General features: G+C 39.3%; 1 protein-coding gene across 17 annotated transcripts in view; it reads left to right on the top strand.

Moving 5' to 3' along the window:
- Positions 1–26,357, top strand: part of LRRC4C (leucine rich repeat containing 4C) — a 1,083,645-nt gene that overhangs the window by 906,606 nt on the left and 150,682 nt on the right. For 8 of the 17 annotated variants that reach the window (XM_074336237.2, XM_074336234.2, XM_074336231.2 and 5 more), the window contains one exon: positions 20,341–20,412. The exons of 4 other annotated variants lie outside the window; for them this stretch is intronic. The gene's annotated coding sequence lies outside the window, so the exon portion shown is untranslated. Of the gene's footprint in view, positions 1–18,496; positions 20,413–26,357 lie in introns of those variants that run through there. 5 more of the 17 variants (XM_074336241.2, XM_074336239.2, XM_074336240.2 and 2 more) reach the window with 2 other exon arrangements.

Genomic DNA, 26,357 nt, shown 5'->3' with positions numbered 1-26,357 from the left:
AACAATGCATGTGCTACTCAGCAACAAAGTAAATCCAAGATTACTTCTGGTATGGTACATAGGTACTCCACGCTCAGTGACAGGAGTGCACGGGTTGTAGGTTGAGTAAAGTGACAGACTCAAAATTCTGCCGTCCTGTAATGTGCAAAAGAAAGGGGTTAGGGAAGATGCCAGGGTGCTGCTTGGGAGACCTTGAGCCATTTTATAACACAACTACTACCAAGGCTTTGGGAGCAACTAAATACTCAGGTAAATGGCCTTCATGCTAAGTACCCTCCCCTTTCATCCGGATTGTTGAATCCACCCCTTCTCCTAGAATGTTGGAACCGCCCCCATACTGCATTCATGGAAGTTAGTAACCCTGAGGTGAAAAATGGGCCCTATATACCTAAGGCTAAGACGGAAGCAGCCCCTGAGCTCTAGGTTCCCCAGAAATTGCTTTTCACTTAGCATTCTTGGATGCATCTATGTTAGTGCCATGAAAGTTTAGGAATCCTTCTTTTAAGAGGTTTAGAATTCGTCTGTTTGTGGAGGAGTTTACTTATCCCAGTCTATTTAGCATCACTATTATCATAAAAATAATGGCCAGGAACAGTGATGGAGGAAGGATCTCCTATGGGTATGATAGGACCTAAACCTCTTCTCATAAATTATGTCCCTGAATCCTCACAGCATCCTCTCTACCTTTACTTCAAAGATAGAGACACTGAAGAAGGGGGAAGTTAATTAACTTGTTCGAGATCATTCAAATAGGAAAGAAGTGGATATGGAATTAAAATCTAGACAGTATGATTCAAGTCTTAAGCATTGACAGATCTTCTGACTGTGTTTGGAACAGACAGAACACATTATAATGTTTATTTATGGTGAGTGTTGTTAAAGTAATAATAATAAGTTAAAAAGACTGACCTCAGATATAATCAAACAAGAGATTTACAGGACTCAGAATTTTCATTTTTCAGATTTTTTTTTTTAACAAAAGAGAGTTGGTGAATTAGAACCCCATTGTTCATCTTTATTTTTCCTCTTTTGCCCCAACCCAAGGAATACCTCCATGGTAAATAACAAGATACGAAAGAGCTCCAGAGCTTTAAAAGTGAAAGATGTCCAAAAGAATATATCATTCTATTATAGTTGACCATATCTGAAGGAGGAAAAGCACACCTTAGTATGGTGTATTTGGTATCTGGTAACCATTTGGAAAACAGAGGCAAAATGAAAATCACCTGCTAAGCCCCAGCTGTTCCACACGCATTTCAGCTGTGAACACTTAAAAATAAAATAACAGAGAAGGCAAGCTATCTCCAGTTATATTTGTACATGCTCTTATTTTCTCTGTGTGTCAGGTTTTCCTTCAAGATTGTCACTGTCATCACTGAGCACTCACTCCTTCAATAACTATTTATTGAACATGTATAGCATGCCAAAGAGCTAGGCACTGAGGTCACTCAGGTGGATAATTATCCTCTTCTGTGGAGAAAGCAAGGACACACCCTACGAGCTTAATATCTTAATAGTATATGGTGGAGATGAAAGGAACAGATGTACATTAACATAAAGATATATATGCTTGCCCACATATACACATATGCTATCTTGCCACGCAGCAGGAGAGAAATATCAATCACACTGAAGATATTAACAGAATGTCTGGATGGCTTCCGCCTCGACTACAGAAGATTTCCTGGATGAGTTGAGTTTTGAAAAGTTTGGGTAAGAATGACAGAATAAAGTATGGTGGCACAGAATATGGAGACTTTTTCTATTTTGGCACAGATAATGACACAATGAATGTGAGAAGTTCTTGGTTTCTTTAAGGAATATACTTTGAATTAGGAAATAGCTTAGGTGAACCCTTTAGTGGAGGATCAAATATCAGAATGGATGTGTATGTTTTTCAGAATATTTCTAAGGGGAGTCTACGAGAAGCAAAACAAACCACCCCCTCCAGATCCTTTCTTTAGAATCAAGTCTTTGTATACGAGATAATAGGTAATGATTGTACTTAATACTAATAAATGAAAGTAAACCAAAATACTTTTTAAAGGCTTTGGCTTTATCTCAAACTGGCTTACAGCCCCATCTTTGTGAATTACTTTTTAAACTTGAAGTAACTCACTTCTCTTACCGTCAAGTTCTCTATAAAAGGAGGATTATTGTGAATCAATGCCCTTGAAGAACTTAGCACTCTGTCTGGCACATAGTACGTGCTCATTAAATGGAAACTAGGTTTTCGTCAACAATACCTCTTTACGGTTTCCTTAAGAAGAATTATAACATAAAGCCATGCAGACACTGATTAATAAACTGTAATGTTGCTGGAGAACGGGTTCTTGGCTACACCACAGGAAAGACTTCAAAGGCACGCAGAATGAGTCCAGCAAGCAGTGAATTTACTGAAAGAAAGAGGATAGGGCAGTGCACTCCCAGAGTGCGGGAGTTGGCAGGCTGGAAGAATAGCCACTGCTCCAAAGAGGGTTGGGACTTGGTGATTTATTCTTTTTGAAATGAGGACATGAAATATTCAAGACGTAGGGGTGGCATTATTGCCGTACCCAGGCTGGTCTTTGCTGACTACATCTTCCCAACAGGAGGAGGGATTTTTTTATTGTTGTTGTTGTTTTTGCCTTATGTGGCTTTTGTCAGAACTGTCATGGCTACACAAGGGGTGGAGATTTGCCCTCCCTGTAATGCCAGTAATATTATGATCTGTTACAGTTGGCTAAAGTTCACCTGGATGGGCAAGATGGCATCCTGGGTCTGCTATTGGCCACTGAAATCAGGTTCTGGCCGGTCTGGGAGCTGTACCTCCTCTTAAGAATGATCTCATGTCCTCCCTCTGTTTTCCTTTACCTCTTCCTTCCTTTCCTCCCTCCGTCTCTCCCCACAGCCCTGTTGCTCCTGCCTACAGTAACGTTGATAAACAATTGGCTTTTTGCTTCAACAAAATGAGTTTATTAAGATATTACCTTATCCTAGAACTTGTGGCAAGCAATATGGTACAGTGATGAATAGGGTACCAACGTCTATTAGGACCCATTCAACTAACCACAATGGCTAGCTGGTGGGGGGGCCTGATTTGTTTTTTATTTATCTATGAATTCCTAAGAAATTCAAGGATCTCTAAAGCATTCTTTGGTCATCAGGAAACATTACTAAATGCCTCTAGCACAATGTATTGTTGAAGCACTTTTGTACTTTAAAAATAAGTTCCCCTTAATAACATAGTTTTACCTTCATTAATGTGTGCTCCGTATTACAATAGGCCTGAGAGGTAGGCCTAGGGCTGCAGGGGAGGATTTGGAGGAGTGGAGAGATGTTTGGAGGAAACTGACATTTCAAGGAGTTTAATGGCTTGTCCATCCTAAAAGGGCTAGTGAGAAAGCAGGAACCTCTTCTGCATTCCTTTGTCTCTGTATAGAATGAATGTCTCACTTGATTTACCTCAGACTCCATGCAGGGCCAGCTCTAGGAAGCCTGTGAGTCTCTAGCATGTGTCCACAAAATCTTCAGCTTAATTCAAACCACTCTCTTCTCTCTTCAATTACCTGCTTCTTTTGTGTTGCTGGACAGCCATTAAGATCACACCTCTGCTCCTACCCTTTCCCAGCTCTACAGACAAAAAGTATCTATTCGGCATTAATAATAACTGAAATAAAATGTAGTTTATCCATATGATGGAATATTATTTAGCAATAAAAAGGAATAAAATACGTACCGGTATGTCCTATGGCATGGATGAACCTTGAAAACATTATGCTCAATAAAGGAAACTGGACACAAAAGTTCACATGTGGTATGATTTCATGTATATGAAATGTTGAATAGGGATAGGATATGGATACAGTTATATATCAATTTGAATATAGAATAAGCCAGTCTACAGAAAAAGAAAGCAGATTAGTGGTTGCCTAAAGCAGGGTGAGGAGATCGGGGCATGACCACGAATACGTAGGGCGTTTGTTTGCGAGGTAACCAAATATTCTAAAATAAGACTGCGGTATGGTCGCACAATTGTGAATATTCTAAAAACCCAATGGTTGTACATTAAAATGAGTGAATTGGGTGATATGGGGATTATGTCTCAATAAAACTGTTAAAAGTAATAATGGGAATGGCCAAAATTATGTCTGCATGTGACAAATACTTTACATATATTAACTTTGCCTGTATTAATTTTGCATATCTATTTAACCCTGAAAACAACCCTCTTAGGCTGGAACTATTTTCATTCTAGTTTTTTATGTGAGCAAACTGAAAAAGAAAAGTTAATATTCTTTTCCTTCCTCTTATAAGGATCATTGTGATTACAATGGGCCCATCTAGATGATCCAGGATAATCTCCTCCATCTCAAAACCCTGACTCATTCACACCTACAAGGTCCCATTGCCACATAAGGTAGCACACCCACAGGTTCTGGGGATTAGGATATGGACACTTTTGGGGAGCCGTTCATTATACAGCCTAACATAGTCACAGTGCTAGTAAGTGGTAATGTTGAGTCTTTAATTCATGTCCCCCAAATAGAAGATCATTTTCTTTTCTACTTTATCACAACTACATCATAGACCAGTAACTGTGTATAAGCTTGTCTAGATTTCAAACTCTTGGAGAGCAGAGAATTTCACCGACCACAGCAAACAAGTGTATGTGTATGACGGGGTGCTTTTTTCTAAGACAACAGGTAGAGCTGGGGAACCAGTTCGATTTCACTTGTAATTTGCATCATTCCACCCTGGAGAGCCTCATAGGCTCTCCCTCTTGATTAATAAAGCAATGTGTAGATTTGCTTGCACCGCCTTTATTTGATAAATTCTGTTTCTAGCAGAAGAATACAGATTCCATCAATAGGCAAATCACTTAATAGTTTTCAAATGACAACTATAATTCTTCCTCAGCTGTTTCGACACGTGCAAAGAGAAGCAGAGAACAAAGGCAGTGGCATGAATAATTTAAACAAGAAACCTCTATTGGCTCAATTATCTGATTATTTCAACAAGAATCTGGATGGAATTTAATTATTTGATTTTCTAACATTTTTTAGTTTAACATTCGTACACATTGCCCTTTAATAAGTCATTTATTTCTTCTTTGTTCTAAATTCAATTTAACAAACATTTAATGAGTAACTAATACAACTATATACCAGAAACTGTACTTACTTCTATAATGACTAAAAAGACAGTAAACAAAGAATCTCATTCTCGTGGAGTTTTTAGCCCCACTGTGAGAGATGATACAATTACACCAATAACTATACAATATGGCAGAATGTAAAGGTCATGACTGAGGTATAAAAGTTATGGTAAACGTATTAGGGGGAGAAATTCAGTTGGACAGAATCAGGGGAAACTTCAGGTAGGAGAAATATTCTGAAGGATGGGTAAGAATTTGCAAGCAGCAGTGGGGTGAGAGTGTTGTGGTGGAAAGGACCACAATGTAAGGAAACCTGGGACTAGTAGTGGGAGCCACAAGTTCTCTGGTCATGCTGGGGAATGGGGAACATACATGATGGTCCCAAGAACTAAAGGACTGAAAAAGGCTGTTTACACCCAGCATCTAAAAGTGTCTAATTTATTTATCCCAATACTCTGTCTAGTAGTTTTCAATTTGTTTGTGGTGAGGCAATGTTTGAAGACTCTTCAGTCTTCAAAATGGGGGAGGGGAGGGAGAAGGGATACTGCCATCTAGTGGATATATGCCAAAGATCCTGCTAAACGTCCTACAATGCATAGAACATCCCCCAAAGCAAATGATTATCTGACCCCAAAATGCCACCTGTGCCACAGATAAGAAAGCCTGTGAGGCTGTCATACTACTTTCATTATGTTACAGATGAGGATTTTGGGGTCTTTTGAAATTACACATTTTGCCTGAGATCATTAATAGTAAATGGCAGAGCAAGGTTAGGGCCACCATAGAGAGAATCAGGAATGTGGATATAATCAAATAGCGAATGAGACTCTCTGAATGTGAGCATGTCAGTCTTTGGAGCTGTTGTTACATGATAATGCACGTAAAGTGTTTGGTACAGTGTCTGACACATAGTAAGCACTCAAGTTCCTCGCTGCCTTGAATGGCAGCTGGGCAGCTGGTGTTTTCAGCTGTGAGTAGGGTCCATTGGAGCTGGGAGAGACGAGGGACTAAAAAGATGGTCTGGAACTAGGGCAAAGTGTTCAAAGTCTGAAGTGGAGTGAAGGCATGTGGAGGGCACAAGAAGGGACACACTCAAAAAGTGTTGCCCACAGAGGAACTAGAGAGCCCGATCAATGAGTGAACGTGTGGGTGGAGGGGAGTTTTGCAGATGACTCTGGTTTTGAACGTGAGAAACTCATTTCACTTCACTTCCATGAAGTAAACAGCTGCTGTGTTAGGAATTATTGTACTTAAAACAGACAAACTAAGACCCAGAAAGGTAAAACAGTTAGTTCAAGGTCATACCACATTTTAAGATTTCTTCAAAAACTTAGGAAGAAGAAAAGTTTGACCTTTGTAAAGACAGGATAACTAAATCTTCATAGGAAAGGACAAAATTATATTTTCTTTGATATGCTCCCCCCCTCCAAAAAAAAAGAGTTTTTAACATTCATTTTGATATATATTTGTATAGGTGAAAGTAACTTTAACCTCTAGTCAGGTATTCTGGCTGAAATAGATACATAGAGATGCCAATGAAGAATTTCCTAAAGAGCATAGAATGAGGTTCTGTTTTCTTTGTCACATTTGCTGTGTTATTAAGCGATAGACAAGAAAATGACCTGGGTGGCCAGGTAACAGCGTGTGGAAGAGAAGAGACGACACACAGGAACTGAAAACTTGGTATAACATATTAATAATTGCAAATATCACTAATACTTAATGAGTGCTCATCAGATGCCAGCTCCAGTGCTAACTATTTTATGTGCATTATTTCATTTCCATCCTTATAACTGTGTGGGGCAGAGGATAGATGACCAGTCATAGATGATGTCTTCCAAGGTTAGAGAAGGTAAGTGATTTACCCAAGGTAACAAAGCTAGGATTCAGTAGAGCCAATATTCAAACCTCAGCTATTGGACTCAAATGGCCAATCTTTTTCCCAATATTATATACGTATAGCTAAAAGTTAGAACTTTAATTCCTCCCTTTTTTTGTATTTGACAAAATATAAATAAGAGTGGATGCATACTTGTCATTTAATTAAGCTCCACCTACGGATAACTAGAAAATAGTTGCTAAGGGGATAGCCTGCTTCCTTCTCGAATTTCTACCTTTACTTCTTATCAATGCTATACACTTGGCTTCCAGATGTAACGTTTACTCGTTTACCTCTTCTTTCAAAAATTTGAATTCATCATCTTCTCTGTGAATTCTGACTAAAGTATACAGCAAGAAAGACAATGGCCCTGCCTGTTTCCATGAACAATATGTTCCTGCAGAGGTAGACAACTCAAAAAAAAAAAAAAAAAAGATAATCAGATAAGAGTTCTGCACAAAACTAAAATATGGTGATGTGATAAGCATTGGGCTACGTCAGCTGCTTGGGAGAGATGGCCTCCCTTGGAAGATTAAAAAGATCAGTGCCTGCAAAGAACAGGGAGGAAATGTATTAGGCAGAGGGAACAGCTGGTGCCAGGACCATACTGTCAGCACAGAAAGAAGGCCCCCTGTATGGCTGGAGATGCTCAGGTGCAGGGGCAGACGATGTAAGATCAGATTGAAGAAAGGCTGAGGAGGTTGAAACCAGGAAAAGTAGGATTTTATGTCAACATAAGGAATTTTTATTTCTGGTACCATGAGATGTCTTTGGGTGGCTCTTACCCTCTTTCTCCCAGAGACTACTGTCCAAAGCTTAGCTTTTGGAGTAGAGAAAAAGTTATCGGCACAAAAACAAAACAAAATGAAAAAACCCATAATTTTACGTTGTTTTTATCAGTTAGTATTTTATATGAATGTGAGAGAAAGGCGAGAGAGCCCCCAAACTCTTTCAGTAGCTTCATTTATATCTGAAAGATGCATTTTTGACACTTCAATCAATCAGTGGGTGCCAATTATCTGCATATTGTGTTACAAGAAGCTGCCTTTCTTCTTGATTTTCCTTTTTTGTTCTTCTCAGGAAATTAATTCATATCATTTCCATTTGAAATCCTGCGGCGTTTGACTGCGCCTGCACTTACAGGCACCCTTCCATGACTCAAAGCTTAGTTTAATAGCAGTGCTTGGCAGGAGCACCTTAAGGGCTAATAATCTGGACTGCCAGGTCCTCAGCAGTCTGGAGTGACATGTGACAAATGGCTTGGCACAGGTCTGCCGGTCTGTATGCTGGGGTCCTCCAAAACAGTCAACTTTGGTGAGTGATGCTGGCAATTTGGTTCTTAACATTTTCTCAATGTTGTATTTTGCTGGGAAAGGAACATTTGAGCAAGTGTGTGTAAGATGTCATCAATTTCACTTTAGAATTTTGCTCTCTAAAAAGTCAGTGCTTGGAAACTTTTTGGAGCATTTTCAGCAGTTAGAGTCTGCAGAAACGGATTTGTTTTATGAAAGGTTGAATGATCTCAGTCATACCAGTCTGTTGGTCTCCACGTAAGCACTTCTCCAGACAGACATACTCTGATAAAAGCATAAAACTTAAGAATCCAAAGCACCCTCAAAGGCCATTAGTCTAGCGGGTCCCAGATGTAACAGCTTTCATGTCATTAAAATGATTGAATTGTACAGTACCTCAATAGTGTTTCCAGCTTCGTTTGCCAGATATTTACATTATTAAAGGACGGTAAGAATGGAAATTTTAATTGTAAAAATATAGAAAAGAATTAATCACAAGTCAAAGACTTTCACTTTTATGCAACTTATTAATAGGACAAACCCACCATAGGGCCCTTACTCATTTCATGCTGCTATGAATGGACCAGTGGAAATTTAATTGGGGACAATGGGTGGGAACTGCTTATCTAATCTAAGCCTGCCTTAGAGACCCAAATGTAACCTGTGGCCTATGCTTGAGCAACTCCAATGACAGTTTTACCAGGCACATCATTCCCTGTTCAGAGGAAGTACTTCCTTGTCATTTTCAAGAAGTATTTTGTTTTATTGATCAGAAGTTATGAATAGACTCCAGATAGAATGTTACACATGTACACACATATACACACACACACAGGAACATATGCACAAATAAGCGTGCAGATTAATAAACTTTTGCAGATTCTAACACTTGGCATTTCTTGTAAAGATCTCCTTCTCTACATCCCCAAAGCTGCTGCCTTTGTTTGGATTCTCATAACCTCCCGTAGCTTCTTAATTGCTCTCCTAGGTCTAGTTGTTCCTCTTCTCCTCCAATTCATCTGCAAATTGCCCCTTGTAATGTCTTTGAAAATCCCAAACTTATCATGTTACTTCTTAGCTTAATACCACTTTAATGATGCCCCATTGCCTTTTGGACAAGCTCTTCAGAAAAAAAAAACACAAAATCCTTAATCTGGCTTTACATGAAGGTTCATTTCTTGGCATTTTATCTCTTTCCTTGGCACATACACTCCTTAAGGTCCAGCTTTAAAGTATTTGTGATTCTCATAAAGTATAAACAATGAATAGTTGTCAAATTAAAACTCAGGTCCATGCAGTTCCAAAGTTGCTGCTCTTGCCACTGCTCCATGCTCTTTCCTGGGATCAAGCATATCTCCTTTCTGAATATATACTAATCCTTTTTAAACGTGTAAGCATCTCTGAAAAACCAATGAAAAGTTTCTAATACTTTGTCCAGTGGTAATATACAGAACCCACTGAAATTGGTACTCAATATAAATTTGTTAAATACATTAACAGATTCGATTAGATTGAACTAAAATTTTAATTAGTACCTACATGCAATTTTCTTTCTTTCTTTCTCACTCCCTCCCTCCCTCCCTCCCTCCCGCCCTCCCTCCCTCCCGCCCTCCCTCCCTCCCTCCCTCCCTCCCTCCCTCCCTCCCTCCTTCCTTCCTTCCTTCCTTCCTTCCTTCCTTCCTTCCTTCCTTCCTTCCTTCCTTTAATTTACTATCTTTCTTCCTGGAGAGGGTAAATACCTAATATTGAGGACTCAGGCTTATGTAAAGAAGAATAAAAAAGATAAAGACACAAGAAAAGGGGGATGGACCTTTTCAAAAATAACCTTTGTTCCAATATCACAGCCTTAAAGGTAAAAGAAACAGAATTGAGATGAGTAAAAGTGAGAAACCTCAATGGCCTTTTTATGCAGCCATTAAAATCCATAAGAACAATAACAAAATAAATTTAGGAATCATTAGCAAAACTTAAAGTAAGAAATCAAATTTAAATGTTACATAATTATTTTCTGTATTCTTTATTCCTTTTTCCAACTTCACTGAGATGTAATTGACATACAACATTATGACATATAACATAGGTGTACAATGTGATGATTTTATATACATATATATTGTGGAATGATTACCACAATAGAGTAATTAACACCTCCATCACCTCACATAATTACCTTTGTGTATGTGTCTGGTGAGAACATTAAAAATCTAATCTCTTAGCAAATTTCAGGTATATAATACAGTATTGTTAACCATAGTCATCAAGTTGTATATTAAATCCCTGGAACTTATTCATCTTATAGCTGAACACTTGTACCCTTTGGCCAACATCTCCCCATTTCCCCCACCCCCCAGTCCCTAGCAACCACCATTCTACTCTCTGTTTCTATGAATTTGGCTTTTTCAGATTCCACATATAAGTGAGATCATACAGTATTTGTCTTTCTCTGTCGGATTTATTTCACTTAGCATAATGCCTTCAAGGTCCGTCCATGTTACAAATCTTATGGCTATATATATTCTTATATATAAGACATATATAAGAATATATAAGAATATATATATATATATATATATATATATATATATATATATTCTTATCTGATCATTCACTGATGGACATTTTGATTGTTTTAGATTGTTTCCACATCTTGACTATTGTGAATAATGCTGTAATGATGGGGGGAGAAAGGGGTGCATATATCTTTTCGAGATCCTGATCTCATTTTCTTCAGATATATACCAGGAAGTGGGATGGCTAGGTTATATGTTAGTTCTCTTTATTTTTTTTGAGGAACTTCCATAGTGTTTTGCATAGTGGCTCCACCAGTTTACATTCCCTCCAGCAGTGCACAAGAATTTCCTTTTCTCCACACCCTGGCCAACACTTATCTCTTGTGTCTTGATAACAGCCATTCTAAAAGGTGTGGGATGCTATGTCATTGTGTTTTTGATTTGCATTTCCCTGATGATTAGTGATGTTGAACATCTTTTCATCTACCTGTTGGCCATTTGTGTATCTTCTTTGGAAAAACACCTGTTCAGATCCTCTGCAATGTGGCATAATTGTTATCCTCGTGAAATATGAGCTTCCATAAAAAGTCTTAACATTTTAATAAAAATCCTTCTTAGGAAGATGGTCAACTGAAATTTGTAGAAAGATATAAAACACTCACTCATTTAACACTCTGTTCAATCAGACCACAACTGCAAGGACTTCCTGTCAAGATGGTGGAATAGATATATGCTCTTCTTGTCTCCTCTTAGGACCACATCAAAATTACAACTAAACTACAGAAAGAAAGAGAAAGAGGGAAGAGGAGGGAGGGAGGGAAAGAATATAGTAACTATGTGAGAGAATGGCTATGTTAATTAGCTTGACTGAGGTCATTATTTCACAATGTATACAACATATGAAAATATCAAGTTGTATACCTTAAATAGAAACCATTCCTATTTGTAAGTTAAAGCTCAATAAAGCTGGGGGGGAGACCACAACTCCTAGATACACCTCACAATGTTTATCTGCCACAGGATATTTATTTTATATTGATTCCCCTATAAAACCCACACGGTTGTTTATGGGTTAAAAAGATCTGTGTAGTGAATCAAATGATTCTCAATCTCCCACCATTTTGAAGTTGACTCTGAATAGTATTGCTTTATATATGTTTATTGTTGGTGCTTAAAGAATTCGTTCATTCAGGTGATAAAGGTGTTTTCATGTTCCGTGTAAATACAATAGTTTTTCGAAATATGCAGCATCTCCCAGACAGTCATTTACTTCCCTCAAAAATGCTGTGCATGTTAGAAACCTGGACAGTTAAAAATGCAGATTGTCTACCATTATTTGAATCATGTGCTACTAAATCAGCTGGAGGCCTGGAATCACAGATGTGCTAATGCATCTTCAATGTGAAGAGAACCGAATTTTGAAATCTATGCACTTCATTTCCTGAAAACACAATGGTAATATGGTGGGGAAACAAGGCTATCATTTCTTGAATCTGCACGGCATGGCTAATGCTGAAATAAAGTGACATTCTTTAGGAGTTGTTTAGTATCAAGTGCTGATTTAGCTAGATAAAATGCAGCTGTCTTCCCAAATTACACAACTGGATTCACACCATCTACTAATTCCTGGTGGAATTTTAAAGATACCTTTACGGGCAATTTTCTTCTCGGTGCAAGGAATCCTAATTTAGATAGTACGAAAACACCACCATGTAGTTTCTATATACAAATGCTATCTTCCTTAAAACATTTGATAAAGGAGATTGTGTTCTATAAGTGCTTGGGTCACCGTTTAAAAATGTAATTGAGTTTAAATTGATTCAAAATCGGTTGCCAAATTGTCATACACTTGTTTCCATCAGCATTCTTCTTATTACTTTAAGTCACTACTAGATTCTGTCATGCTGCTTCATGGGCCTCAGAAAGGAAGGTTCCTGCCTCAAAATGCTCCCCTTTGCTGATGCTCTTCCTTCCCACAGGTCATGCGTGATTGATATACTAGAAAGAACATTTTAAGACAACTTTCAAAATCTGGATGCTTTTATGCTTTTATTATTACGTGGCATCTAATAGTCTGATCACTGATCCCATAGCTGAGTATGTAATTTACCTAAGGTTTAGCCCTGCTAATCTTTGGGCCACACATTAATTTTTTTTAGAAACCATCTTATTCTTGGTTCTCTGGCTCCAAATTGGGCAGTCCTGCATCTAGCAACACTACACGAACGTTCATGAAGCTCTTAACACATTTTGGTTTCCTATTTGTGGAGTCCTCTGGGATTGTCCACACACAGAGGTAGCTACTGCCTCCTCTGTTCCGCCAGCTCTTTACACTTAACGTGTGGTAAATTTCTGACCATATTGTGTGTATCACCACGACTTGTAATTGCCACATGTGCAATTTACCCACTTTCCTCCCCCAACCAAGTAGATAGTTCATTCATCCATTAATCAAAATGCATTAAGAGGCCAAAAGGCCAGGCACTGTGCTAAATAACATGGCGCCAATAGGTGTCAACAAAATCAGTTCTTCTATAAATTAACTAGTAATGTATTTTTTCCCCCTCATCTATAAGGTTATTTTTTTCTTTCATTTCTAATAGTTATTTCTAAGAAGTATATATGCATTTAGAATATGAATCCTTTGTTCTGTGCACTGCAAATAGTTTTCTCAGTTTTGTGGTTTCTTGATTTTGTACATAAGGAACATATATTTTTCTTATTGTTTCTTCTTTTATATTCTCTCACAACTTCTTTTTCAGAAGCTAGCTAGTGCTAGAGAGGGGATAGCATGGGTAAGAAGAAAGACTAGTAGCAATGAGTCCACAGAGGAACCTGGCAGTGGTCTCTGGAAAGTAATACAATACAGAGAATTGGGCAGATGGGTGAGCCATTCCTGAATTAGCATTAACACATGTGATCAGGAAAGTGGGGCTAGCAGAGGAATCAGTGATAACTTTCAGAATACCTAGCACATAATGGGAGGTTAATACCCTTTTGTTGAAATAAATAGGTGCCTAATTAAATGACGCCTTATATGGATAATTTTCTTTCCTGTAAACACCCCCCCCCCCCCCCGTAATCATTAAGAAAATTTATTATTTGTAAACGATAGAAGTTGTGGTTGATTGCAGTGATCATCCTAATTGTTCACTCTCTTTTGTTATGTAACTTTACAGGGGCCTCCCATTTTTGCAAACCTGCAGCATCTCCTAGACAATCATTTACTTCCCTCAAAATTGCTGTGCATGTTAGAAACCTGGGCATTTAAAAATGCAGATTGTTTAACGTTATATAGATTATATGGATGGAATGAACTGCCCCATTCCTTGACAATGGTCCCAACCAACTGACTTGCTTTAGCCAATGGGAAGTAAGCAGATTTGATTGACACAGAAGCTTAAAAAAGTATACTCTGGCCTTTCTGCTTTCTGTCTTGAACTCCTTCTATTGCCAAGAAATTTGTCTGGGCCATACTGATGAAAATAGAGAGAGACACAGAATAAATCTGAGTTGCCCCAGTGACCTAGCTAAGACATTTTAGATCAGCTAACAACTAACCCAGCCAAGATCAAAAGAGCCTCTTAACCAATCTCTGGCTGACTTTAGATTCAAGAGAAATAATAAAAGATTGCTGTTCTCAGCTACCAAGTTTGGGGATAGTTTATTATATAGCAATAACTAACTGATCCATAAGTTACAGTTCCTTGACTAAATTATTTTATTTAGTGGCATTTTTAATTACTTTTTCTATTTATAGTTACAGTTGGTATCTCATTTTTCTAATATTTTGTGTGCCACAGTGCAAAGACTATTCAGTAAGAGAAAAAAGACAGGTTCTTCCGTTTCCTAATGTTATAATAGACATTATTTATTCAACTATGTGCACAGTATTAGAAATACAAAAAAGAGGAAAAAAAAACATGTTTATGAAATCAATCACGGTTTAGGGGGAAATGCAGACATTAGCGAATCATTTCCATCCAGTGCATCTGTCATTGACCCAAACATCCTTATGCAGCACGTAAATGTATATAGCGTGGAGGATGGGAGGGGGGTAGCCCCTGTAGGGGAGATTATTTAAAAAACAGAAAATTGCAAATCTACTTGGACTTTAGTATCTTATCTATATTTCAAGGGACAAAGGATAGATTTCTATTAGGATATCTTCTATCCCTGAAACGTAATATTCTTGTAATATTATCTAGCATAACACATGCTGTAGGTTTCCACTAACTATGGAATTTTATCATTCGTTTTCAAAAGAAGTTGTTCCAAAGAAGTTAATTTACATGTCATTCATTATGTGTGACTATGGAGCCAAGCTTGGTATGATTATCCCGCAGGATATTCTGATCCCTGTTTAATACTATCGAAAGTGAAAAGGGAATATCTATTCCCAGATTTTGTAACATAAAGATGCAGCTCTTAAAGAGTGTATTGTGCTTGAATAGAGTAGCTTACAGCCTGTTAAATAAAATTAATAAACACCATAGACATAGCCATATTTTCTCTATTTTTAAGCAGAGTTACTGAAATCCTTCTTTGTGCTATTTTGTATCTCTGATTACGAGATGCTGTCCTCTGCTGTTTGCTAAAGATTACACCAGGTAGAGTCACCAGCCCACAGTGAAATAACATGATAGTTTTCTTTTACCACCCAGATGCCTACACATCAGGAGAGAACAAACACAGAAATCTGTATGTCTGTGGAACAAACCTGTCTGGAGGACTCTGCCCCTGTTTTCCCAAGTCATGTCATTTTGATGGCATTGCCCCATCCTTGCTTTGGGTAGCCAGATGGGCTAATGAGAAGTGTGACAATGTAATCAGTCCATTACTCATTAGGTGATTACTTCTTCTAAAAGAGCTTTCATAAAAAATGTTACTTGAACACATACCCTGTCATTGTTGACAGTACCTGACAAAATATATTTATGTTGTTATTTAAGAATAATTTAGTATATATATATATATATATATATATATATATATATATATAGAGAGAGAGAGAGAGAGAGAGAGAGAGAGAGAGAGAGAGAGAGAAAGAGAGAGAGAGAGAGAGAGAGGGGTATACAAGTGGACACTTAGGTCAATGTTGCTCAAGCAGTAGTTCACCGTAATCAAAAGTGTCTGGACGTTGATGGTAACCACTTTGAGCACCTCTTGTAATTGCAGAAGTCAAAGGTGACTTGTATTTATCTTTTGGTTTTGGCATATATTGAGTATTACAATTTTAATACAGTTTTTTCATTTCTTAAAATGTGTATACATTTTTTGGCACCATATATATATATATATATATATATATATATATATATATATATATATATATATATATGACAGCTTGTTACTACTTACTACAATTCTCTTTGAGTAAGGTCATTCAATGACAAATGTGACAATTCCATTCCCTCACAGGGTTTACAACCTCGGGGGTTCAGTGCTATTAATGGCCGCACTCATGCTTATAATTGTCTTATATGTATGTCTCATGTTCTCCAAACCTAGAAGTGGTAGCAAAATTGGAACAATTGGAATTGAATAGATCTGAATTCAAAATTTGTTTTTGTCATTTACCAAGTATGTGGCTTTAGCTTCTCGTTTCCCATCTTTAGAATCTCTCAAGGGATTGTTCTGAGTTTTAAATAAGGTGATGTGTATGAGAAGTCAGCAAAAGACCTTGTCATATGGATATCCAGTAATCGTTGAGTCTGAGCAGAAAAATGAAAGCTAAATGACTAATTCAAGGTTATATTATGTGAATGCATAGTTGATGTGGGAAAAGTAATTATAGCTGTTGAATGGGAAGGTAAATAGGAATGGGAAGGCTTTTCTTTTTCCTTTTGGCTAAATAGCAGTGATCTTTCCCCGCTGCTTTGTTTGATAGATTAATTCATTCTGAAAGGCTTTAAAGATGTCTAGTAGGTAGCTAATAATCAGCTTTGAAAAACAAATCATTGGCTTTTCCCTTGCTGTCAAAGTCCCTAGAAAGAAAAATTCCATTTCAAATGGCTGCTCCCTTACTTCAGAACCAAAGGGTAGACTCCTTTGAAGCTATCTAGAGGAGCCAGTGGGTGCGCTTTTTAATGGTTTATTAGTTGATAAACTGTAATTGGCATGTAAGGGTAAGAGCTTCAAAAAACAAATTAAAGTTATAGTCAACTGCTCACTAGTGTTTTGAATCAATCAATAAGCATTCATTTAAAAATAGAAGCAATGCCATTACTCCTCAACAAATTCATTTTGATGCAATTCATAACGACATCAAAGCTCTCCAAATAGACGGAGAGATTATAATAAATCACAACACGTATGTAAAGAAAGGCCTGTCCTCTTGCAAGTGCTGATATCTGAAATATATATTAGAGTATGTGTTTACTATCCTAAGTAATGTACAGATGTATTTTTTTTTTAACTCTACATGAGGAACTATGTATGTTCTATAAAAGGAACAGGAAAGAAAAAAAAAAAGAACATTTGGTGTGAACTTCAATGCCTCTGATGTTCCCTTTGCACAAATTTTCTCCTTTTCGTCAAATGCTACTTCTCATTATGATTTGTAACATACTCAAATCTTAAGTATGTATTGTGCTTGAATAGAGTAGCCTCTCTGAAACTGTATTGAAACCAAGTACATATTCTGATCTGTCAAAAGTACAGAAAATCAGCACAGAGATCATTAATTGTGCAGCTTGAATAAGAGAAATATTTATTTCCCTTCCTCCCCCAATGCATATAGATTTTCATTGTTTTAATTATCATTCCTCATTTTACTCTTTTCATATCTCAAGGTTACATATCTGAATGACATAAAATGAATAATCATAGCTTACAGAAAGGACCTTAGGGCAATTATATAGTGGAAAAAGAAACCAACATAAGTACATTATTAATATCATTTTGTGGGCCCTTCCATCTTTCTAAGAAAACCCAGTGAAATTGAAATGTGCCACCCACATCCCCCCACCCCATCCCACCCCTTGCCAACATGAGTTGTGAAAAACCCACAGCCAGGAGCCAGGGATGTTGCAATTGAGTTGTCAAACTGTCCTGGATTTCTTGTACAAACTGAACAGACCAATTTACTGCAACACTGCATAGACCGAAGGCTCCTATCTTGCCTTTACAATGCTTCCCCCTGATGAGATTATCCTGCCGGACCACAGGCTGCCTTCCCAGCAGCTTTTCAGCAACTCCTAGATTCCTTCTGATCGGCCTATCCTAGGTGACCGTACTGAGTTAATCCTTACCTGGTGACCAGCCTGCTAGACTAGAGAAAGGAGAGGCGCAATCAGAAAGCAACAGCTTTGTAGGTTTGGTGAGATTTTTGAATGCTAGGGGTCATTTGATTTCACTGTCTTCCCCCTTGTAGCACCAACTCCTGGCTTTCAGGATGAAAACAGGCAGACTTTTAGGGGGAAAAAAAGAAAAAGACAACTCCCACACAACCCCAGAGTTTCTTTGCCTATTATTAACCTCCGAGCATGGGGGTTGCTTTGAAACTCAGCTGTTCTGGCTCTATCCTCCAGGTGGCAGTGGTGCCACGCCGCAGAGGCTCCAATCCCCTTGTCCCTAACTTCAAGTGTTAATGCAATTGACCAATCAGTGCTAAGATGATGGGAGGTAATTGGGTAATTGTATTTTACTGATCACAAGCAGAGAAAGGGGAAGGAAAAGGGGACGGAAAGAGGGGCAGAGGAGGGAAGTGGACTGCAGTTCGGGTGCAGATTTTTGGGAGCTAGGACCCTAAACGCCGGGACGTGGCATTGGCTGAGGGAAAGCCTGGCAGGAGCTGCCGCTAGCACAGGGAGCGCGTTTATTTCTTTGGGGACAGGCGGGGAGATAAGAGCGGGAGGGAAAGGAATTACAGTAGAAGCTGAAGTGGATGAAAGGGGACCGGGGTTCCTGCCGCGCAGGGAGCGGCGAGCCGGGGCGATGGCGCTAAGGCCGGCGCGGAGTAGTTGCGCTTCCAAGAACGCGTCTCCTCGCAGATGACTGACTAGCCGGCGTCGGGAAGGTCTGCGCCAAGAGGAACCAACTTGTGGCTCCAAAATCTACCCGACGCAGCTGGAAATGAGATCAAAGCTGCAGTTTCTTTGGAGAAGGATGAGAGGAGCCAGCGATTAGGGACTTTTTTTATACCTCCTTCGTTCCATTTTCTATTTTCCTTTTTCTTTCCTTATTATGATTTTTACTTTGCCTAACACCGTGTCGGTCCCCTCACTTCGCCCTCCCCATTTGAAATAAAAGCCCAGTTTGAACTTCTTTCGCGGCGGTGCCCCCGGATACGCTGTCCGCTGATGGAGGCGAAGGGGACCCGGGTCCTGGCAGGGGCCACCAGCGAGGGATCGCGTCACGCGTCTCCCCCGTGATCCCGGCCCTGCTCGCGGAGTTCTGCAACACCTGGAGGAACTGGACCGGGTGCTGGGGTGGGGGCGGGGAGAGAGGAAGCAAGAGCCACCCCAAGCCTTAAAAAAAAAAAAGAAAAGAAAAAAAGAAGTAGAGGGGGGAGGAATGGGTTTCTTCTTGACAGCTGACGGAGCCTTGAAATTTTCCTCCACTACCCCCGCCCCCGCCCTGGCCCCCGCCCCCCGCACTCCATTTAACGTGAGATTATGAAATTGCAGAGGCGGTGGAGGGAAGGAGGCAAGAAGATATAACAGGGAGTTTGGAGGGAGAGGGGAAGGTGGCTGGCCGGGCGGCTGAAATCAAAAAACCCAATTGCGCACTGGGTTGTGATGAGAAATCTAATCAGATCTTTGGAGAAGGGGCCGGCCGGAAGGGTGGCGAGTGGGGGCAGTTGATCCCCACATTCTTCGAAAGGGGGTGCTGGGGAGAGGATTCGACGATGTAAAAGGAGACTTTTTTTTTTGGTGGCGGTGGCGGTCGGGTGCCTTGCAGAAATGAAGGATGCGGGACGCAGCTCTCTCTTGGAACAGAACGCAGTGGATAAACTGATTGTGAAAGAGAAAAGGACGAACGAAGCTTTTTCCTCGGAGACCTGGATCTTAACACAAATGTGTATATGTGCGCACAAGGGGCACTGAAAAATCCAATAAACCAGTTTCAGACCCGCGGGAGTTGGTGTGCTCTGACATAAATAAATAATAATCAAACAGCTGCCCCCCTCCTCCCCAAAAGGATGATTGGAAATGGAGAACCGAGGATCCACAAAGAAAAAGTATGTTCATTTTTCTCTATACAGGAGAAAGTAAGCCAAGGAGATATTTTTGAAATGAAAAGTTTGGGGTATTTTTAGGACAGTAAAGACCTGATATGGTGGTGTTTTCTTTTTGAATTTCCCACAAGAGGAGAGGAGATTAATAATACATCTGCAAAGAAATTTCGGAGAAGAAAAGTTGAACGCGGCAGGATGAGGCATTGATTGGGGGAGAGAAACCAGCAGAGCACAGTTGGATTTGTGCCTGTGTTGACTAAAATTGATGGATAATTGCAGTTGGATTTTTCATCAACCTCTTTTTGTTTTTGTGTTTTTCTTTCTTTCTTTTTGGTGTCAAGATCATGTGTTTTCACTTGTTCTTAACCACCTGGATTTCCATCTGGATGTTGCTGTGATGAGTCTGAAATACAGTGAGTGATCCTTATTTTCTTATTTATTGGTGAAGAAAATGTCCATTAATTCACCGTCCCTAGTCCCTTCCCCCTCTCCACCCACCTTCTTGAGTGTGATTTTTACAGACATCACTATAGGGGGCCAGAAATAAGAGTAAGGGTGGCTCAGGCATTTGCTCCATCAGGCTGTGCTCACCGATGAGCTGGTTTGCTATAATGATGCAGGTTGTCTGCATCCTGAGCAAATGCCTTTGCAAATGTTCAACGGGGAAAAGAAATCTCCCCAAGAAAGCCACTGCATTGTGGGGTGCTTGTGCTGTGTGATTGACACTGTAGAATGCATTTAAGTTGCATGGCAGCCCTGGAGTTGGATGCACAAATGTTTAGCCATTGGAAATCGAAGGGGCCCAATTTATATTTCATTATCCATCTGACACTGCAGATCAACGGAATGCATTAACACAAAAATATGATGATAAGCCCTGCAGATGAAGGATGGCTTCTGGCTGGTGGGTGTATTGAGGGAGGGAGAGTGGGTACGGGGGACGAAGTGGTGGAAAGAGGTGGCTACACTTTCCCCAATCTCTCTTGCGTACACATGCTCTAATGTGGTCTTCAGATTACCTAGTTTCTTGCCAGGAGGACCCACTTCTCTTTAACTCCATCCTGTTCTAACTAATCACTTCTCTGGATAACAGAGGGTTTATCTAGATTGCAGATGGTTTGGGCAGTAGTCTTGGACAGCTGGGCTTGTGCTTTGTCACAAACCTTTCCAACATCAGCAAGACTGGGCTCTTGAGAAAAAGGCAGAAATTTAGTGTCCTGTGGCAACTTAGATAAAGGAGCTAAAGAAAAGGTCTGTGTGTTGAGCTTTAGTACTTCTCATATGCCAGCTTTGTCTTATGAGGAAAGAGGCTAAGAAAGAAAAATAAGAGAACGTTGAAAATGCTTAGAGAACCTGAGGGCCTGTAGGAACACCCCTCTTTCCATTTCCTTCCTCTCCCATAGCTGCCAGGTCATGAAGCTGGCTTTTTTCTTCTTTCCTTTCCTTCTTCTCTCCTTTCCTTTCCTTTCCTTTCCTTTCCTTTCCTTTCCTTTCCTTTCCTTTCCTTTCCTTTCCTTTCCTTTCCTTTCCTTTCCTTTCCTTTCCTTTCCTTTCCTTTCCTTTCCTTTCCTTCCCTTTCCCTTTCCCTTTCCCTTTCCCTTTCCCCTTTCTTTCTTTCTTTCCTTTCTTTCTTTCTTTCTTTCTTTCTTTCTTTCTTTCTTTCTTTCTTTTTATTTTTTTTTAACACAACTCTTCCTCTTCATCCTTGTTTATTCCTCTTTGGGGCCTCCCATCAGAATCATTGACTCATAGAACTTTAGAGCCAGAAGACTCCTCAGAGACCCCATGCCAATAAAAAAGGAAACTGAGGCTTAGAGAAGCTATACCACTTTGGTTAATGGCCAAACCATATGAGATAGGTGACTCACACAGGTCTCAGAACAGCAAGCAAAAGTCAGTTTGGAAATCAAACTGGCTAGGAATCGGCTGTCTATGTGGGTGGCTACCTCTGTCCCCACAGCTGCCATTTTAATCGGTAAGGGTCCAGGAAAGTGTGTGTCCTGAGAGCTTGAAATAAAGTCCTGCCACACTGGACCTCAAGACTAGCCCATCTCCAACATTCATATCCTTTTTGAGTCTTTTTTTGTTTCATAGCAGAACTCAGATAACCCTAGCTTTAATACTATTTTAAAAAATAGTAAGATCCACAACTCTGGCTTATCCTGAAGGAGATGAAAGGCAGCAGTCTCCTGGGTCCCTTCTTGGTGCTTGGGCACATTTAGTCTAGTGAGTGGTGGTCCCTGGAGAGTCATTAAAGACCCATGGAGTTAGATTTATATTAGAGAGGTGATAATAGAAACCAGAAACATCCTGCTAAAAGCATCTGAGCCTGTTCTTTTTACTCACATCATCTATTCTTATCCTTTTCATTACTCCTTAACTAAACTAGCCTACAGCTGAGCACTTCTCTAATTTATTTTTCTGGGCACATGTTTCCTGTTGGGACACAGATCAGGCAATAAATTTACTAACTCATGAAAATAATCATGCAGGGTTGTTTTTGTTTTTTTTTCTCCCTGAGCTCTGTGTAGGCTTCTACATATATCTTATCATTCCTTGCATTTTTGTTTGTTTGTTTGCTTGTTTTGTGTTTACATGTCCTCAGTTAAAGTACCACTTGTGGTAATAGATTGACTCAGGTTATCTTAAATTCCTGCTCAGTTGCAACTTACCACAACTGACAAAAGAGAAAAAAGAAAGAAAAATGTACTTTGACGTTTTTACTGCGTAGTTCAGCTCTGGGCTTCACGTGGGAAACCCAGCCTTACAATCAGCTGGGCTCTGCCAATCAGGGGAGGTTTTTCGTGTCTTTTTCTTTTTCTTTTCTTTTCCATTTCCTTTTCCTTTTCCTTCCTTCCTCCTTCTCTCTCTCCCTCCCTCTTTTCCTTCCTTCCTTCCTGCCTCCCTTCCTTCCTTTCTTTTTTCACATCAAAATTCTTCCCTGCTACTCCAGTTAGACCTTGAAGTGCATTCCCCTCCATCTTCTTGTCACCCCTGCTATGTACCCTCCACATCTACACACACATGCAAACTTTTCTGAATGAGAGAAGGAGGGAAGGGGATAGGGAGAAGAGAGCGAGAGTGAATGTTTTTAAAATTGTGGGCTGAAATGTTTCCTCCCACCCACGTCCACTTAAACGTGTTCTTCAAATCTGGGAATGATAGAGCATCCAAGGATATCATCCCTTTTCGTGCTGGTGAATCACTCACTCCTCCAGCACTGCAATTGGAGACACGTCGCCCAGCTTGGGATTTAGCTCCTTTGCTTTGGCAGTCAGAGTTGGCTCAACTTGTTCATGGACTGATGAAAGAGTTATGGCCCTGGGAGACCTGAAAACTTCCCTCACAAGCTTATTTCAGGCCTGAAGCTGCACGGTGCCCACTGAGTAACATTTGTGAGTAGGTAGTTGTACCCTGGAACTCTTCTGAGAATCACAGGCCCAGAAACTAATGGGTTTGGCAAGTTTTGAATTCCCCTATTCAAATATTTTTCTCCTCTAATTTAACAGCTGTACCCTTTGGGCCATACCTTTATGTTCCCTGGCCCTCTGGTTTCTCATCTGTGGGGTGGGAATGCTAATATTGACAAATTAGAATTCAACTAATTAGAATTGTTTTGTGAATTAAAAGTAATGTTATGCAAAGCCCCAAGCATAATAGGCCCTAGAAAGAGGGCTGTTTGCTGTGGCTGTTCTAGGATTAATTTGTATTAACTTCAGGGGAATGAATACAGGCTGGCCAAGAACTTTGCCAGTTCTAGTGGCTACACTTGAGGGCCAGGGAATATGCACTGACCTTACAGTCATTGCCGGGTTCTTCGTCTTAAGAGTACAGATTGTCTGCAACTTATTGTTTTATGTATGAAATGCTACTTCAAGCTGGAACCTGAAAATCAAGGTTTTTCTCCTTCAAGTATGGAAAAATAAATCTCAGCAGCTATAATACTTAAATGAGATTTTAGGAAACAAATAATGCCTTTATTGTGTAGCTATGAGTTTGGTCTAAAAGTTCCATAAGATAGAGCTTCTATATTGAATGTAAAATTTTAGCAGCATATTATATTGCCTGGGCCTGGAATACACAAAATAAAGGCAGATTTCTAGGCAATAATATAATTAAAATTAGATAGCATAAAATTCCACGACTAATAGTAAGGGCCCCAAATTCACAATTTGGATTCACAGTCTTCCTAGTTGTAATGAATCTTGTGTTAGTTAAATATCTTCACAATGTGATAGGATAAAGGCCTGATAGAGTGTACGGGATCACTATTTTATGTAGACATGTCGTATTGTTTGCATGTGCAAATCTTCCAACACGAACTCACCAGTGGTTTTCAGAGGCAGCCACTCATGGTTTTTGGTCATAATTTCATTCTCTGCAACAGCAGCCGTGTGTTGTGTCCAATTCGTCAATATACTTTCAGAGACCTGTTCCCACTTTGAATGAGAAATAATCCTGTTGTAATTATTGATATTCTTGGTTTCATATCTGTAGATTGTAACAAGGTGGGCAGGCTGTGGAGTTCCCCATTGGATTTTGATACTGCCTCTTTTTGATTTGGAAGTCAATGTGAAATCTGTGTTAAGTTGGGGGGAAGTCTCCTGAAGTTAACCATCTTCGTTGATCTTATGAAGAGATTGTCCATGGAAGTTCTTACCATTTGATAAATTTAACTTTTTTGTATGCTTCTGAAAGGTGACTGAGAAATTCAGTAAACTTGGATTCTGGCATCCTAAGTGAGTTTGCATATTCAGTTTTCCACTGGGTCACATGTGTTACATGCACCATTTCATCGCTCTGAGCCTGCTTGCTTATCAGTAAGGTTAGAGCAACCATATGGAACTGACTGCCATGAAAATGAAGTCAGATTGCATGTGTCATGCACAGCAGGCATTCAATAAGTGCACATTGAAAGCTCTGATTTTAGTTCAGGTAATGCAGTGTTTGCAAAACAAACAAACAGCAGGTATGGTCTTTTTGGAAGGAGGTTGTTAACCTAAATTCATGTAGGTACAGAGTACAAAAGAAGAATATATATAGACAAGATTAAGGTTGGAGGAACACAAACAGAAGCAACCAAGTGTAGAGGTCCTACACTTTTCCAAAATATTTGGGAGTGCTTTAGTGGATGCCATTCTCTCAGGAAAGATTGAAATATATTCATGAACCATGGGAAATATACTCTGTGTCTTTGTAAAGTTTCATTAGATTGTCAAGTATTTTAAAATACAGGCATAAAAAACGTAGCGATTTGTAAATGGTGTCTTGGAAAACTCTAAGGATATCAAGAGTCTGTTGCATCCTCCTTCAAAATGATTTCTCTGGAGAAATGTAAATTTGACAGTTGAAACTTGATTGGGCAGATCTTGTGGTTGAGACAGTGTGCTTGTAACAGTCTCTGAGGACAAGGATTTTATTTGTTCTCTGGCATGTCCTCAGCACCTTAGAAGAGTGTCTATTGCGTGCAAATAGTGTGCATGCAATAAATGTTCCTTAACTGACTAACTGAACTGACTTTAAGAGACATTTCCTCCAAAGGACCCAAATGCACATATGTACCTATGTAACTTATAGAGGCTTAATGAGAAATATCAAGGAGTGTATTGACTCTGTGTGCATGTACAAATGTGACATAACACACACACACACACACACACACACACACACACACATAGTAAGTACCATTACGTGATTTCCTTCTGTTGGAGAAGCTGAGGTCTGAGTGTCAGGTGATTTTTCTTATTGTTAATGCTGCCAGTAATGGACTGTAACAATTTGTACATGCCACCTTACCTCTTTTAAGTTGGTCTTACAATACGTTCTGTTAAATAAAAGTAAAAACGAAGATTCCTTCAAGCACTAAGATTTTAGGATTCTAGATTCTACCTGGGAATTTGGTATTCTGAGGAATTAAAAGTATAAAATCTTTGATCTCAGAATACTCAGTAAAATGTGGAGGGGAACAGCATAGTATTCTGAGAGAAAGGCAGAATCAGTATTACAAAGGTGTCAAAAATTTCTAGAGTGTTTGTAAGAGAAATACAATGAGATTTGGAGTAGACAAACATTGGATTCTAGCTGGGTTTTACCATCTGTTAGCTGGGGGATCGTAAGTAGGCCAGTTAACCTTCCTTTGCCTTAGTTTCCTCAACTATAAAAATGGAGATCATTTTTTTTTTTTTTTTTTTTTTTTGCTAGCATTAACATGTGTTTGGCACATGATTAATAAGTGCTTGGCACATGATCTGTGCAAAATAAATGCTAGTTCACTTTCTTTTCATTGAAACCTTTGGTTATTTTCCACAGAAATGGGAACATTTAACTGAAAGCTGAGCATTTTATGCTTTACGGTTAC

This window comes from Rhinolophus sinicus, chromosome 14 (assembly GCF_057876585.1).
Source record: "Rhinolophus sinicus isolate RSI-liver-muscle chromosome 14, RSI-T2T, whole genome shotgun sequence".
Lineage (NCBI taxonomy): Eukaryota > Metazoa > Chordata > Mammalia > Chiroptera > Rhinolophidae > Rhinolophus > Rhinolophus sinicus.
Note: the sequence above shows the minus strand (reverse complement) of the source record. Positions and strands in the feature narration are given on the sequence as shown.